General features: G+C 38.9%; 1 long non-coding RNA gene across 1 annotated transcript in view; it reads right to left on the bottom strand.

The window, feature by feature from the left end:
• Window positions 1–11,034, bottom strand: part of LOC116546102 — a 24,495-nt gene extending 13,461 nt beyond the window's left edge. The window contains exon 1 of the long non-coding RNA XR_004266591.1: window positions 9,013–11,034. This is a non-coding gene — a long non-coding RNA (uncharacterized LOC116546102). The remainder of the gene's footprint in view (window positions 1–9,012) is intronic.
• Between the last annotated feature and the right edge of the window lie 4,015 nt (window positions 11,035–15,049).

The following is a 15,049-nucleotide window of genomic DNA, read 5'->3' as shown; positions in this document are numbered from 1 at the left end:
GTTACCTTTGTAAACACGATTGGTTGCAGTGACCATCAGAAGTGAGCTGATTCTGCAGACATAGAAGAGATAAAGGAAAGGCACTTGCTGCTTCCTTGCATACAGACTGGGGCAAATCAAATGCTTTGACAGAAGAAAGGAAGGTGGAGAAATAGTCTGAGGAGCAGGAGTAGGTCACCATGAGTCAACTAAAATAGATAAAATAGATAAAACCAGTCCTTGAAATGTGGAGCTGCCTCCTAAGGGAGTCTGGGTGTCCTGAGCATCCCCTGCTGTCCTGAGCATCCCTTGGTGGTTCTGAGAGCACCCTGGTGTCCTGAGTAGCCCCTGATGGTTCTGAGCACCCCCTGGTGTCCTTAGCGCCCCCTGGTATCCTGAGCACCCCCTTGTGTCCCAGGCACCCTCTGGTATCCTGAGCGACCCCTGGTGATCTAAGCACCCCTTGTATTCTGAGTGCCCTGTGGTGTCCTGAGCACCCCCTGATGATCTAAGTACCCCCTGTATTCTGAGCGCTCCTGCTGTTCTGAATGTCCCAAGGTTTCCTGAACACCCCTTGTTTTCTGAATTTCCCCTGCTGGTAGTGAGTGCCTCCTGGTGATTCTTAGTGCTCTATGTTGTCCTGTGCACCTCCTCCTGTCCTGAGTGCCCAGTCATGTCCTGAGTGTCCCCTGGCGTCCTGAGCTCCCATGATATCCTCAGTATCCCTGGTGGTTCTAAGTGCCTCCAGGAGGTCTTGAGTGCTCCCTGGTGTGCTGAATGTCCCCTGGTGTAGTGAGAGCCCCTGCTGTACTGAGCTACCCTTGATATCCAGAGCACCCCCTGGTGGTTCTGAGCAGCATTTACAATGCAATTCCCTCCAGCCTCCCTGCCTGGAGATGTGTGTCTGGGCTCACACATTCATCCCTTAATGGTGATGCTCACAGTAATACAAGTTGTTCTCTTAGGCTCTCAGGTTGGTCATCTTGAGGGAAAATCTTCTGGAAAGAGTGTGCTGAGGGACTGTTATCTTCTTTGTATGCAAGGAGGATACCAGGGAGAACTTCCACTTGAATCACTCATGTTATCACCCACACTAACCCCTGTCGTAAAGCCTGCTGGGTCAAGCTTATGCTGTTTTACATCAACGTGAATCCACAGGCTTTGTAGAAAAATCTGAGAACTCCTGGGCTGTAGCATTTCTCCCCCCGACTTCACCAGAGAACTTCATACAGGACTTCTGCAAACTCAGAGGGAACAGACTGAGAACAGCTTCATTTGGGGAAGCCACAAGTGAGCCTAAACCACAGGGAACCTGAATATTGAGAGTGATGAGAAGGGAAGCCCAAATCAACCCCAATCCCATGGTATGGACACTGAGGGAGGGCAAAGTGTGGGGTGGATTTTTCATCAGGAACTGCAGGGACAGGGGATAAGCTGTTCTACATTAGCAGTGGTGGCGCCTCCTTTCCATGTCTTTCTCACTGTGGACAGGTGTGTATGGAGGTGTGGAGCTCAGCAGGAGTCTTCTCATCTCTGTCTCTGAATTCCAGGGAGGGAAGGATCAAAGGACTCCTGGGACTGGCTATTCAGAGTTAATTTGACCAACCTTTGCCCATCTATGCTTGCCTACCTCCTACTTGGTGGGTCTGCAAAAGTTAATTACCCTCTAATGGTGTTATCCAAAGACCCTCGACCTTTGATCTATATTAAATAAAAGACTGCAAGGTCAGTGAGCCAGGACCATTGTCCGTTAACTCCTTCAGGTTAATGGCCCAGACACATCAGCCCACTCTTTCACTGGAAATCTGTCTTTGAGTGAATTTACTCATCCGTTTTTGGTTCAGGGTCCGTGGGTCAAACCCTGACATATTTTTAGTAGAGATGGGCTTTCACTGTGTTGGCCAGGCTGGTCTCAAACTCCTGGTCTCAGGTGTTCCTCCTACTTCAGCCTCTCAAAGAGTTCAGATTACAGGCATGAGCCACCATGGTTGGCCTAGATATTTAAATAGAGTCTGCATTTTATCCTGGGGTTCATGATATGCTAAATAATTTTGTAAGTTGTATATATTTTCACACTTTGCATTATGAAATTATGACATCTGCCAAATTGTGTAATGTGTCCACCACTACTTACATATCATAAAGAAAGTTTCAGTGTTGGTAGACAGTGCCTGCCTCTCCTAATTCATACCGTCCCTACATATTTGTAGAAAATCCTCATATATTTACATGATCTACAGTTTTGTCTCTTACAGACTGTCAAATAAAAGTTGTACAGCATATTTATGATTATCTCACCGAAGATGGTAGCACATAAAGTCTCTCACCAAAATAACTTTGGGAATGGTGGGATTCTGCAAATGTAAAATACAAACAAACTGCACTTAAGCACTGTATCCTAGTAAACATGCTTCTAAAAGGGGCACAATTTAACAATATTCTGAGAGCACTATGCATATATAAATCCTATAAAGAATTAAATGAATGGCATATAGCAGGAGAGAGTTCTTCACTTTGCAGTAGGTGGTTATGGACAGGCAAGGGAGGAAGGCTAGAAACATCCACGTGGTATTATAGTAGAACAGAGTAGCAATGTTTTCTAAAGTTTGATGTAATAAAGAAACAGAATATTAAGTAGATAGTTTAGATGTGCCTGTAAACATGAGTTAATATATACGTGCACATGTTCTAGGCCTGTAGGTTTAGAGATCTTAGAAACGCTGATACCACATTAACAATACACACACCTAAGATCACACTTTTGTATTTTAACGTTATTATTTCACACCAGGAGCCAGTCATCCTTGGAATAAATAACTGAATTTATGTATCAAAAGGGTAACAGAAAAAATGAGATTATAATTTCTTGTAATACTAGGAAATAGGGATGTGTTCCCAAAAAAAAAAAAAAAGGGATGAGGTATGCTGTAAGGATACAGAATCCCAATGAAAAGAGCTCACCGAATCTAAAAGAGCTGTGGCAATTTAAGAAACAAATGAATCATGTAGCACTATATCTTCTCCAGAGTATAAAGTAAACATCTATGAATCAATACTCACAAAGAGTGTTTCCTTGTTTATTTCTATTTTAGTAGTGAACAGGCACTATCTACCTGCTTAGTCTGTCTTTATTCTATGAAGAAAACATTGAGCACCTGCTTACTAAAAATAATCACTTGTTCACAAAGAATAAATACATGGGTCAGAGTCTGCTCTGGGCTTTTAGCTGGGAAATGCTGTCAGTCCCCTGGCGTCCCACTCTGATCCCACTTTTGTACTCTATCTTTGTGTCTGTCTCTTAATTTCTTTGGCACCACTTGGGTTGGGGTCTCCATGACCGAGCTGGTCTCAGCAGTATTTCACAGCTCAAAGCCTAATCTAGGATGAGAAAGAGAACACAGATGCCACATCAGCCATATAAGAGCAGGTTGCTAAGGGACCAAGCCCTAATTCTGCTTGAGGAAATGCACCCTTTGCCTCATTACTAAGCTTTCTGTGGACACAACTCTTCCTAATGAAGAACAAGCTCCACCCCCCAGAATGTGCTCCTCACAGTGAACCCACATTTTTTTGACATAGGAATTATCTAGGTTGTTTCTGGGACAATCACTGTCTCTGATATTGTGCAGGGACCTTGACTCCATCCTGGTCACATTAGAACAGTCAGAGCTCACTGCTAACTCTGAATAAGTGGCTACTAATTATCCCATGTAAGTGTCCAGCAGGCCCCATGGACACCTCTGAGATCTGCTGCGTGCTCCCAAGAGTGGGAGCACCTGCCTGACAATAGTGAGCTTTCAGGCCCTACAATAGAAAAATTCTTGGTTTACAGATTTGCCCTGTGATGTGTGGTTGGTGCTGAGTTTTCCCTCCCACTAAGAAAAGGAATTTGAGTTTATTGATACACTCATAGCTACCAAAATAATTACCAAGTAATTAATTTGTGTTTTGAATAAGTTTGGGTTTTATTTCAACTCCATTAAATAGAATTATCTGAAGTATTTACATACTTTTAGTTCATATCTATAGATAGTCATCTTTAGATATTGATTTCTGATCCATTTGGTCTGTGCACCTGCCACACTCTTGAATCCACCACTGCCAAGTAACAGACACAGCAGAGAAAACATTACTTAGGTGTGTGTATTCTGAATATCCTATTCATAGGAATATAGTGTCTCCCACAGGTATGTACCCATTGAATTAATAAAAACATCCATATCTTTCATATTCTCATTATTAAGATACCTATTATCCTAGAATGCCACTTTTAAATGTAGTTCTTATTGCTTTGTTGAGTGACATAAGTAGTTCAGATAAAATAGGGTATTTAAAGGCATATCAGCAACTTCTTGAACACTTACTTTAGAATGATTTTTTGAATAAGGAAGACTCAGGCCCTGATAGAGTATTTCTCATTATCTATCGCCTAAAAATAAGTGAGAACATACAGTATCTTAGTTTCTGTTCCTGCATTAGTTTGCTAAGAGTAATGAACTCCAGTTCCATCATATTCCTACAAAGGACAGAATTTCATTCTTTTTTTAGCTGCATAGTATTCCATGGTTATATGTATCATATTTTTCTTTACCCATTCTGCCAGTGATGGGAAAGTAGGTAAATTCCATGTCTATGCTATTGTGAAGAGGACTAAAATGTACCCACATGTTTGCATTTCTTTTTTTTTTTTTTTTTGTAAAAAGTGTTTTTTTTAAAGAGAGAGAAACAGAAGGAGAGAGAAAGGAACAGCTAACTCTCACACTGAGTGAGAGAATCCAGAAAGATGGAATCCAGTAGAGGAAAGCAGCTTCCATACTGAATGGAAGGGAATAGAGAGAGATGAAGTTTAGGAGAAGACAGGCTTCCACGAGAGAGTGTGGAAGGGAACCCCAGAGGGAAAATCCAGGAGAAAGAAAGACGGCTTCCATGAAGGGAGTGTTTGTGGAAGGGGACCCAAACATGGAGTCCCCCATGTTTATATTTCTTTAATTTTATGTTCAGTTTGGGGATTGTTGGGTTGAATTAAACTTCTGTTTTTGGTTGAGATCACCACACTGCTTTCCACAATGGTTACACTAATTTATATTCCCTCCAAAAGTGTATAAGTGTTCCTTTTCTCTACAACCTTAACAGCATTTGTTATTACTTAAGATTAGCCATTCTGACTGGTGTGAGATGGTACTTCACTGAGGTTTTGCTATGTATTTCTGTAATGATAGCGATATTCAGCATTTTTTTCTTATGTTTGTTGGCCACATGTAGGTCTTTTTTACAAGTGTCTTTTTATGTCCTTTAGCCACTTTTTCTTCTTGTATGTTTAAGTTTCATGTAGATCCTCAATATTAGACATCTGTCAAATGCATAGGTCGAAATTTTTTTTCCCATTCATAGGTTGCCTGTTTACTCTGTTAATAGTATCTTTCGCTATGCAGAAGTTCTTCAGTTTACTTAGGTCCCATTTTTCCATTTTCGATTTTGTTCCAATTGCTCTAGCATTTTCATCATAAAGTCTTTGCCAGTTCTTATGTCCTAAATTGTATTTCCTAGGTTATTATCCAGAATTTTTATAGTTTTAGGTTTTACATTTGTATGTTTAATTCACATAGAATTTGTTTAAATTGATGCTAAAAAGCATTTGATGAAAACACCCTTTCATGAACAAAAATCTTTAAAAATGAGTATAGAAAGAACACATCACAACATAATAAAAGTTCCACTCAAAAGGCTTTCAGGTAGTATTATACTGAATGAGAAATAACAACAAATTTCTTCTCTAAGATCTAGAACATAACAAATATTCCCACGTTAAGTACTGTTAAAGCATAAACTCTTCAGCTGCCACCAGAGGCAGCTCTCACCTACAAGTACCACCTACTGGCCTGATGTTCAAACTGCATGACCTAATACAAAGTCACTACCACCAGCATACAGCACTCAAAAATGAGATTAGCTTTCAATACTTCTGTGATTCCAGCTCCACAAAAGACCATGAGGCAACTCACATGGCCAATATGTTACTAGTACCACTGGAATTTGAAAAAGCCACCACACCAAAGCCATTAATAACAAAATAAATCATACAGAGTATATGTTTCTCACCTGGCCATTCCCATCAAGGCTGGTGCTTTTGCTTGTCAGGCTTCGTGGTTGACCTCTGCCCAGCTTCACCCCCCTCTAAGGGGCTGAGCAGAGAACTCAGGTCACTGTGCATTTCATAGACCAGCCCACTGCCTGAGGCAATGGAGAGCATCTCCCCGTGCACAGATTATCAATCACGTACACATGTGCTTCTGCCACAGTCAGCTCAAATCTGTAAGGACCACCTACTGACTTGAAGGATGAATTGAACAATGCAATACAATATCTGCTGAAACAAATGCATTCCAAATTAGAAATGGTTCCTGAGGCCTCAACTATCAAGGACCTGCAGGAGGCAGGGAGCCTGCTCCCAGGCCCAGTACATTGTTACTACAACCAGCATTTCAGGAAGCCACTAAGTAATGGTTATCTATAGACGAGGAACTCTTTTCTTTTTTTTTTTTTTTTTTTTTTAGATGAATTCTCACTGTCACCCAGGCTAGAGTGCAGTGGTATGATTTCGACTCACTGCAACCTCCTGCCACCCTGGTTCAAGTGATTCTCCTGCCTCAGCCTCCTGAGTAGTTGGGATTACAGGCATGTGTCACCATACCCAGCTAATTTTGGTATGTATTTTTTTTTAAAATGTGTATTAACAGGAGTATGTTGTTGTTGTTGTTGTCCTCACAAGACATGGCATCAGCTGCATGTATCCTGGACCCTTTACCACTGCACACACAGATCCAGTGCCACTATGAACACACTGGATTCAAGGATACTGCAAATTCCAAAATTGGTGTCCCCCAAACAGGTGACTCTGAACACACCAATACATCAGCTCTGCATGTCCCTACAGCCAAGGATGCACACAGTACCACCAGAGTAATACATGGCCCTGTCGTCGGCTCTCAGGCTATTCATTTTGCAGATACAGTGATTTCTTGACTTTGTCTCTGGAGATGGTGAATCAACCCTTCAGAGTTCGGAGAGCTTGTGCTACTCCGTCTACTGCTGAGACCCACTCCAGTCCCTCCCCTGAAGCCTGGAGGACCCACCTCATGCAGTAGCTACTAAAAGTAATCTAGAGGCTGCACAGCAGAGTCTCTGGGACCCCTGGGCTTTACTAAGCCTCCTCCAGGCTCCTCAAGAGGCACCTCACACTGGACACCTGCAAATACAGAGACATCCTGGTCAGAAACTGCCACACATATCCACTGTTTCTCTCACTCGTATCCACCCACACTCAGTATCTCTAGTTCTCCATGAATCACCTTTCAAAGTGAATCCTCAGCATTCAGAGAGCGGAACACTAAATGGAAACTCCTGGTAGCTCTGAACTGGGGCTCTTCTCCTATAGAGGCAGGACGAGGGCTGGGCTGGTTTTCATCAGCAGAGGGAGAACCCTATTTGCATGTCTCCTCCTCTATTGCAAGCTCTGGTTGGGACACCAGAGGACAGAGCAGTGCTCAGTTTAGATGTGAGACTCCTGGAGGAGCTTAGTGCCAATGACAACATCTGGGAAAATATAATTTCTTATTATGTGATTCTGCCATTAAAATTACTTAGCAATTATTATTTACTTTTTACGTATTTGTACAAATAGAAATAAAACTGCATTAAGCAAACTTTAAGAGAAATAGAGAGAAAAATAGAAAACAATAAAAATTAGGAGGAGAATTTAACATTTCACTTTCAATACTGTATAGAACATCCAGAAAGCTACTCAGGAGGCTGAGGTAGGAGAATCACTTGAACCTGGAACATGGAGGTTGCAGTGTGCTGAGACTGCACCACTGCACTCCAGCCAGAACATCATGAGACTCCATCTCAAAAAAAAAAAAAAAAGAAATTTCTTAAGAAGCCAGTGGACTTGAACAGTACTATTGAACAAACTGATCTAACAGAAATCTGCAGAACTTTGAAACTAAGAGCAGTGTAATATGCATGTTTCCCAAGCACAGACTAAATATTCTCCATGGTAGGTCATATGTTAGATGACCCAACATTTAAAGAAGTAATACCAGTCATTCTCTCACTTTTTCAAAAATTGGTAAGGTACCGAACTGCCAGTCTTTACATAAGGTTAAAATTATCATATTTCAGTAATAGACAAGGTCCCAAAAAAAGGAAACTACCAACCAATGTTCCTAGTAGATATTAATGACCCCCCGCCCCACACACACATACTACAAATAACAGTCAACTACAGGACTTTACAAGGATTGTACACCACGACCATCTCAAATTTATTTTTGAGTTGCACAGATGATTCAAAATCCTTAAAACAATAAATTTGTTATGCCAAATTAAGATAAGGTGAAAAAGGCCCCATTAACATCGCACCAGACAGAACATAACATTAAAAAAATTCAAAGTTTCAAGATAAAACTTGAAACTATCATTCTCAGCAAACTGACAGAAGAGCAGAAGATCAAACACCACATGTTCTCACTCATAGGCGGGTGTTGAACAATAAGAACACATGGACACAGGGAGGGGAGCACTACACACTGGAGTCTGTTGGGGGAAAATAGGGGAGGGACGGTAGGGGGTGGGGAGTTGGGGAGACATAGCAAGGGGAGAGATGCCAGATGTAGGTGATGGGGAGGAAGGCAGCAAATCACGCTGCCTCATATGTGCCTATGCAACAATCTTGTATGTTCTTCACATGTACCCCCAAACCTAAAATGCAATAAAATAAATAAATGAAAAAGAAAAAAAAATCTTGAAACAAAGCAGCAATACAAGAAAATAACCTGTACATAATAAAAGCCATTATGATTAGCCATAGCTATTATCACAATGGTGAAGTGTTATAACATTTTGATCTAATATCTGTAACAAGACAAGAAGAAACTTGGAAGCATTTTACTCTCAGACTTGAAAATTACTTACAAAAATAATCAAAACAGGATGCTATCGGCATAAATACATACAGAGAGATCAGAAATAGACCCACATATTGATGGTAAACTGATTTTCAACATTTTCCATGCAATGGCTAAATCATACTCTCTCCCTAAGAGGGTATGAAGACAAAATGGATTTTCACATGCAAAGAATTAAACATTTTAGTTGAGAATAAGCACAAAAAGTCAACTCTAAGTGGGATAAACAGTTAAATATACAGCCTGCAATTGTAAAATTCTCTCCCACGAAAAGGTTAAAAATGATTTCCTAGATTTAACATTAAAAGCACAGACAACAAAAGGAGAACTGAGCAACTGGAACTACATCAAAATATAAACATTTTGCAAAGCAAGGAAAAAAATTCAAACTTACAGAGTGGGAGAATATAGTTGCACACTATGCATCTGAAAAACTGTGAATACCTAAAATATATATGTAACTTCTACAATTCATTAGCAGGTCATAACAGCCTGATTGTCAAATGATCGGTTTTATGTAAAAAAAATGTAAGAATTTTAGATGTCATGTAAAAGATTCTCCATGGGTCATAATCTGCTTTACCATATACTTGGTTAGGGTATACTTTACAGTTATTCAAACACTAATCTAGGTGGTGTTGCAAATTTAGAATTAAAACTGTCAATTGACTCTAAGTTAGGTAGATTGTCATTGATTACAAGGGTGTGCCCAATTCCATCAGAGCAGAACTAGAGAAGGTGAAGTTCTAGAGTGATCCAGCAGCTTCACCTCTCTCTGAGACTTCCAGCCTGCACTGACTGATGACCAGTCTTATGGATATTGTACTTCCCTGGCCATGCCCCAAAATCATCATCCCCGAAATCTCACAGAAAAGTGATGTGTCCATCTGCACTTTGTCAAATCTGAATAACAGACAAAAAGAGACTCTAAAGTAAAATGATAATTTATTTGAAGATGGGCATTGCAATGGGAATATGGGTTCACTCAGGCAGGCAAAGGAATAGAAAGGATTAAAGATAAAATGAAGAGGGTTACATACACTTTTTTGAGACAATTATTCTGGACTAGAAGAATCAATAAGGGTGGCATAGGTCCAGTCTTAAACAGAGAGTTGCTGGGCAGATTCCTCATAGAAGTAATTCTTTTAAGGTTGTGGTGACCTTTGTGGAAGGTTGTGGTTCTCCAGAGTCTATTTATGATAGTTCTTGTTATCAGGAATGAGCATGAGAACATTTGTTATGGCCTTCCCCAGCTTCATTCAGCAGGGTTTTAACTCAAGTGACCCAATTTTGATTCTGACAACTTTCTCAAGTTGTTTCTAACACTATCATTTAATAAAGTGACTCTGAAAGTTTGTACAGCACAGGGTCAATTCCACCTCTGTATCTCATGTTGACCAAACAAGCTTATCCCTTTCAGTTTTGCCTAGCCAGCTGCATTCCCAGATGAGTCTTCACACATTACAGTGGAGGGTCCTGAGCAACACGACAGAAGAAAGGCCCATTAGCCTCCCCAAGGTGGCTGTAGGAGCCACAGCCTGAGACACACCTGAGCTCCAAGAGAAGGGCTTGAGCCCTGTAATTTAGTCCACAGAGACCCATCTTTCTTATTGCAGTGAGCAGGAGAAGCACGTGAAAGAGGGAGAAGAAAAGTAAGTGGAAAGACATTCCATAGGGAGCAAAAGAAGCACCAGATCAGTGCTGGTGCTGACTTGTACACTTTACTGTCAGGAGAAGGGTCAGATGTGAAACCTGTGGGAATCTATATGATGCTGACTCCAGCTCAGTCTCTCTATCAACTGTGCTTAGAATCCCTAAAGCCTGTTCCAGTCAGGGGATCTCACCGAGGTTTCTATCCTGGATCTGATTGGGGAAGACTCACCAGGAACCCCTGAGCTTCCTCAGGAGTCTCATCCTGGGAACCATTGTTGAGAAATTCTCATCTCTGTAAGCTTCAATCTGCATTTTGTGCACGTAAGAACAGTTCCTCGTATTAAAGAATACTATGCAGCCATAAAAAAGTATGAGTTCGTGTCCTTTGCAGGGACATGGATGAATCTGAAAATCATCATTCTCAGCAAACAGACACAAGAACAGAAAACCAAACACTGCATGTTCTCACTTATAAGTGGGTGTTGAACAATGAGAACACATGGGCACAGGGAGGGGAACATCACACACTGGGGTCTGTTGGGGGTTGGGGGGCTAGTGGAGGGATAGCAGGGGATGGGGAGATTGGGGAGGGATAACAGTAGGAGAAACACCTAACGTAGGTGAAGGGGGGATGGAGGCAGCAAACCACCATAGCATGTGTATACCTATGTAACGATTCTGCAAGATCTGCACATGTACCCCAGAACTTAAAGTATAATTTAAAAAAAGATAAAGCTGAAAGTTCAAATAAGTTGTGGAGGGATTGTAAAAATAAATCTTGTCAAATAAAAAACAAAATCATAATAATTAACCCACAAAATGTAAAATTTAGAAAACACTGATGTAACCATCACCATTACTAAGACAGAAAACAAATCAATTGTCCTCCAAATTTTATCTTGTTCTCTTGCAACACCTTCCTCCCTCTTCTTTTCTCTCACCTTTTCCCCATTCACATACTGACCTTTTTCATGTTACTTTAGTTTCTATTTTGTAGGCTGTATAAAAGTGTAATCATACAGGATGTAGGGTTTTTTGGCTTATTTTACTTAATATGTACTTATGAATTTAGTTCTCTTGTGATTCTATCAACTTTTGTAAATTGTAACGATGAGAAGAATGCCAATGAATGAATTTGCTAAATTCGGTGTTTAATCTGACACCCTTTGGCATTTGCTGACACTGGAAAAAAGATACAGAGTTAATCTGTCTAGCAATGGATAATTGAATAAAAGGAATGTGGTATTTACACACAATGAAAAATAATTTATTCATAAAAAAGCAGGAAATTATGTCTTTGACAGCAGTATGGATGGAACTGGAGGTCATTTTCTTAAGCCTAACAACTCATAAACAGAAAGTCAAATATGGCTTTTTCTCACATATAAGTTGGAGCTAAAAAATGGGTAGACATAGACACAGAAAGTTGAAAAATAGACATGGGAGACTCATACAATTTGGAAAATGAGATCACTAATCACTTAGTGGTTCCAAGGTACTATATCTGTTCAGCTTACTTTAAAAACTCAGACTTTATCACTATGCAATATATTTATGTAACATAAATATATTTTACCCAACATAACTATTAAAAAACTTAAAAAAGGCAAACACACACACACACACACACACATACACACACACAAATGAGATATTTCAAAAAGATGAAGGAGACAACTGGAAAAAGCTTCCAATTTCCAAAGAGTTGGAAAATTTCAACCAAAGTATTAAATAAATATTTATAAAAACATACTCATTAATAAACTAATAAAATTCATGAGAGAAGAAGGATGTTTATCTGAAAGAGTATAATTACACAAAATTTTGTTGCTATTTCTCCATTCAAAGAGTTGGAGTTTAACCTCCATTTGTTAATTATGACATAGGCTTTGGTGCATGAGAAAAATTCTTGCTTCCCTTAAGCTTCAGAAATTTTAGATATAAGACAATAAAATGATATAAAAAGTAGTGAATTTCACAGGGTCAACATTTTTTACATGATGTGAAAAACACTCTGATGTAGTAATGTAGAGACAAATCCCACAGCTAGTAATTCTTTTTCAAGGCCAATGCAGAGACGACTATTCCTAGGTTGTCTTCCTACATTTTTTTGTAGTTTGAAATCTTAGCTTATATAATCCATTTTTAGTTGATTTTCTTTTTCATAGGGTGATAGTTGGGAGTAAAGTTTCCATCTTCTGCCTATGGCTAGCAAGTTATACCAGCACCATTTATTGACTAGGTTGCCCTTAACCAATGCTTGTTAAGTTTGTTCAGAGTTGTCAAAAAACAGAGAGTTGTAGGTGTGCAGCTTTATTTTTGAGTTTTCTATTCTATTTCGTTGATCTATGTGTTTGTTCATGTATCAGTACCAAACAGCTTTTGTTTTTGTGGCTTTATAGTAGAGTTTAAAGTCAGTGTGATCTTTCTGTCACTGTTCTTTTGGCTTAGGATTACTTTGGCTAGTTTAGCTCTTTTTTGATTACATACAAATTTTAGAATAGTTTTAAAAATATTTCTCTGAAGAATAAAACTGGTATATTGATAGTAATAACATTGAATATGTAAAATTTGAAGGGAAATATTGCCATTTTTACAGTATTATTTCTTCCAATCCATGAGCCTGGAATTGTTTTTCCATTTATTTTTCCTCTCTGATTTATTTCCACAGTGTTTTGTAGTTCTTCTTGCAGAGATCTTTCACCTCCTTTGTTAACTGTTTCATAAGTATGTTTTTTTTTAAGATATTATAAGAGGGATTGTGTCCTTTATTTTGTTCTCACCCTGAATGTTGTTGGTGTGTAAAAAAGCTACTGATTTTTGTATATTTATTCTATATCCTGAAACATTACTTAAGTTATCAATTCTAGGATTCTTTTGGAAGCGTCTATAGAGTTTTCTATGCATAGAATCCTGTCAACGGTAAATTGAGAAGTTTGAATACTTATTTAATTATGTGAATGTCTTTTGTTTCTTTCTCTGGCCTGATTTCTCTGGCTAGCACATCCAGTACTGTGTTAAATAGGAGTGATGAGAGTGGGTACTCCTGTTTTGCTGCAATTATGAAGAGAATGATTTGAGCTTTTGTTGATTCAATATGATGTTAGCTGTGGGTTTGTCATACATGCCTCTTATCATTTTAAGGTACGTTTCTTTGATGTCTAGTCTGCTGAGGGTTTTTATCATGGAAAATGTTGAATCTTATAAAAAGTTTCTCAGGATCTGTTGAGATAATCATATAATTTTTGGTTTCTATTCTGCTTATGTGATGAATCACCTTTATTGATTTGTGTATGTTGAGCTAACCTTGCATGAAAGGTGTAAAACCTACATGATCATAAGGTATTAACTTTCTAATGTGCTAGCACATTCAATATGCCAGTATGTTCTTGAAGATTTTTAGGTCTATCATCAGGAATATTGGTCTAAAATTTTCCTCTTTTGCGTGTCTCTGCCAGATTTTGTGTTCCAAGAACACTCAATGAGGAAAGGATAGACTTTTTGACAAATGGTGTAAAAACTGGGCATCCATATGCAGAAAGGAAATGAGATCTTATCTCACATCATATACAAAAGTCACCTAAGAATGTACTCAAGCCTTGAAAATAATATGATATGTAAAACTGTAAACTCAGAGAGAAAAAAAGAAGCATCCTGGAATTAATCTGGAAAATTATTTATATGGATTTGACACCAAAATCACAGAAAAATAAATTATGTGAAATTGTATATCTAAGAGGGGTTCTATCTAAATGTATAAAGGACCCAAACAATAGCAAAAAATACAAATAAACTGATTTTTAAGAGGGTAAAATTTGTGCATAGACTTGTGTATTCTAGGGAAGACATACAGTCAGCAGGACGTAGAAAGGTGATCAACATTGCTGATCTTCAGAAGAATTCCAATCAAAACCACAGTGAGATATCACCTCAGGTTGCTTAACATGAATATTATCACACAGACAAAAGACAATGAAATGCTGACAGTAAGCTGCTGAAAAGGGAATTATTCAATGGTGTGGTAGTAAAGGTTATTTTAGAAATTGAAAGTGAAACTATTATGTAATCTGGTGATCCCACTTCTGGCTATATATTCAAAGGAAATAAAATCAGGAAGTTAAAAACACAGGTCTATTACAAGATTATTCACAATGGCCTAGAATTTTTTAAAGTTAATTGCCATAGGTAAATGGGTGTATAACGGAAATGTATACACATACGGTGGAATATGATTTGACCTTTAACAAAAAGGAAATTATAATATTTCCAATATCATGGATGGGCCTGGAGAACATTATTTTAAATGGAATAAGTCAGACATAGAAAGACAAATGCTGCATTATTTCATTGTTATGTGGAATCTAAAATATTCAAATTCTTAGAAGTGGAGAGTAGTAAAGTGGCTCTCAGGGCTGGGAGGAGGGGAAATGGAGTGATGCTTGTCCAGGGCA

The sequence above is a fragment of the Sapajus apella genome, unplaced genomic scaffold, assembly GCF_009761245.1.
Source record: "Sapajus apella isolate SASKATOON/1434 unplaced genomic scaffold, GSC_monkey_1.0 scaffold593, whole genome shotgun sequence".
In the NCBI taxonomy this organism is placed as follows: Eukaryota; Metazoa; Chordata; class Mammalia; order Primates; family Cebidae; genus Sapajus; species Sapajus apella.
This window is presented reverse-complemented; position numbering and strand designations above follow the sequence as displayed.